Source organism: Solanum lycopersicum, chromosome 12 (assembly GCF_036512215.1).
Source record: "Solanum lycopersicum chromosome 12, SLM_r2.1".
Classification (NCBI taxonomy): Eukaryota; Viridiplantae; Streptophyta; class Magnoliopsida; order Solanales; family Solanaceae; genus Solanum; species Solanum lycopersicum.
The window spans coordinates 12230636-12233240 of record NC_090811.1 but is presented as its reverse complement, the minus strand read 5'-3'; the positions used below and the strand labels follow the sequence as shown (position 1 = coordinate 12233240).

The following is a 2605-nucleotide window of genomic DNA, read 5'->3' as shown; positions in this document are numbered from 1 at the left end:
AATACCCGTAAATCGAATGCGGGATAAAATAAGTCTACATTATCCACCAACCAAACAACAATCTCGAACCAAAAAAGAAACTATTTTTTTTCGAAAATTCCTAAAAAGTAACTCAATTCATGAAACCATAAGGACAACTTCTTCCAACCCCGCTTAATTTAGGATTTTTAAGATAAGGCTCATTTACCGATGAGCCTTACAAGGCTAAAAAGACATGATCAAGGCTCAGCCGCCTTAAAGCCTTACAAGGCATAGGTGGGTCACCGTCGTAGACAAATTTTGCATGAGACAATAATGGATATACGAAACACCTCGCGAGTTGCAACAAATTTACAACGAGGTGTTCAAGACCCAAAGGCACAACTTTATTACAATGTTGTTGACAAAGATTCTTACTTGTTATACAAACGAAACTAATGGAAAAAATTGATATTGCAGATCATCTCAAGTATGCACATGACATACCCGCTGTTGCAAATGATATACTCAGAGATTTCGATGGAACGCCCTCCCGCTTGACAAGAGAAGTCTAGCGCGAATAGTTTTCCACAACAGTAACAAGAATCTTCATTCTTTCTGAACTTGATAAAGGTTGTTCTGGTGCAATTGTATCATCTTCCCCCGTAAACTCCGTTCTTTCACCTGCGAGATATATATGTCTTCATAAATAAATCCCCCCATTCTTCTATAAGAGTTTTCTCTCCGCCAATTACCCTAAATAGTTCAGAGATTGAACTTTCTGTTTCTTCTGCCTTTTGCATAAAGTTCTGAATTTGCAAACCGATCATTTCCATCACCTTTGTATAGGACCTAAGAGCATCTCCCAACTCTTTTATATCAACATGAACTTCTGTTCCTATAGGAAGTCAGAGAGAGCAAATGCGCAAGGCATCAGTTGTACCTGACAGAGAAGTTGAGTAATCCTCTTCAAGGTTAGCCCATTCATAAAAACATGATAATTTTGATTCAACAATAGTGTATAAAGTTTTGATCCTTCTCAAAACCCCAAATTCAGCGCGTTTCTGGCTTACAGATTTACGTAGATCTGACAATTGTTTCGCAAAGGAATAAAGTTTGCTCTGGCTCTCATGTCTTTGGTAGTGCATGGAGGCCTCTGCTTTGGCATTTGCAAACCGCCATTGAAGGTGATGGTTGTAGAGAAACTTCAGTAAATGCACATCTCCCTGATCACTGAAACCCTTCATTCCTTTCCTAGCATCTGCTCCCAATTTACTGGAAGTTGGATGTGGAGGAAAGCAAAGGCCCCCTATTTTGAAAGATGATCTTGAAGAAAATATGTAATTTTGTGTAAGAGATAGCCAAGAGGAGGAGTTTTTGTTATTGACTGTTGGCAAATGCAGTGAACGAGAGCAAGTAGAGGATACAGATTTACATGAACTGCATTCATCAACAGAACCATCTCTATTTCTCTCCGTACAACATCTATCAATCTCGTACATAGAAGACCTCATTGCTGATAATATCCGCGTCTTATTGTTTTGAGGGCAAAGCGGAGAACTCGGGCATGAACTTCCCTTAATAGTAGCAGTAACTGTGGCACAATTTAAGGCTTTTTGGCCCTTTGTGGTCCAATTTGATTGGGTAGTAACACCTGAAGGCCCTTTTAATTCCACATGCGAGCAATTGATATTGCTTCAGACAGGTAATTATGAGATTAGAGCTATCAATCTGTATCAAGACAAGATTTTTGGTAAAATCTTGTTTTTCTTCTTAATAAGTTGTAAGTTTTCTTTATCATCTTTTGATTTTTCAGATTTTGGTGTTGTTATTTCTCAAATCCTTTTTCCTGGTAAAATATGTGATTTTCTTCCTAATAAGGTTTTTATCTTTAAAATAAAGAATTATGTTTTACATGTGTGTAGAAAAAAGTTCAACTAGTAAAACATGAGATAGATCTTCCTCTATACCTTTAATGCAAGTACATAATAGAAATTTTATTCTTCATTCTCAAATGTATATTTATCTTTCACAAACAAGAAATTTTATTCTACATTCTCAAATGTATATTTATGTTTCACTAAACATTTCAGGATTTTTAAATGGTACATCATCTGCTATGATAATTTACGAGTACCAGATGGTGATGGCTAAGAACCAGATTATGGTTTTTGTTGAATTGCATCTTGCTCACTATTTTAGTTGAACATAGCAATGGCAAACTGGTATGCGTGAAGTGAAAAGTGGCGAGAAAATCTAATAAATTGTGTTAACTTTTACTATCATCATGTGTTCGCTTCATTTTGGTTATTCAGAGCTTCTTAGAAGATTTAAGATTGAAACATAGTCAATTTAGTATTGAAGAAACTATGGAGTTATTATGCTTTTAAAATAATAATATTAATGAATCAATATTGAAGGCTTCTGCAGAAGATGGTTGATATCATATAATATTAGAAATATACAGAATAAGTACCAATACACCTGTCAACTTGGATGATCTGCAAATTTAAAAAAAGTAAATGTTTCGATTTTGACACATATATAAGATTACAATCTCATTGTTTATCATATGTAAAGGATGTCAGAGTTCACTTCTTAATAGATAATCTTCTGCATTAAAAAAAATCATAGTAGTCAATTCACA

General features: G+C 35.0%; 2 long non-coding RNA genes across 2 annotated transcripts; one reads left to right on the top strand and one right to left on the bottom strand.

Moving 5' to 3' along the window:
• Window positions 1-277: 277 nt before the first annotated feature.
• LOC109119049 (uncharacterized) lies at window positions 278-1169 on the bottom strand. Its single transcript, XR_011213367.1, has 2 exons — window positions 1032-1169; window positions 278-901 (listed from the first exon to the last, which is right to left on the bottom strand). It is a non-coding gene; the product is annotated as an uncharacterized lncRNA (long non-coding RNA).
• Window positions 1170-1481: 312 nt separating this feature from the next.
• LOC138340650 (uncharacterized) lies at window positions 1482-2390 on the top strand. The gene is made up of 2 exons (XR_011213366.1): window positions 1482-1741; window positions 2052-2390. It is a non-coding gene; the product is annotated as an uncharacterized lncRNA (long non-coding RNA).
• The last annotated feature ends 215 nt before the right edge of the window (window positions 2391-2605 follow it).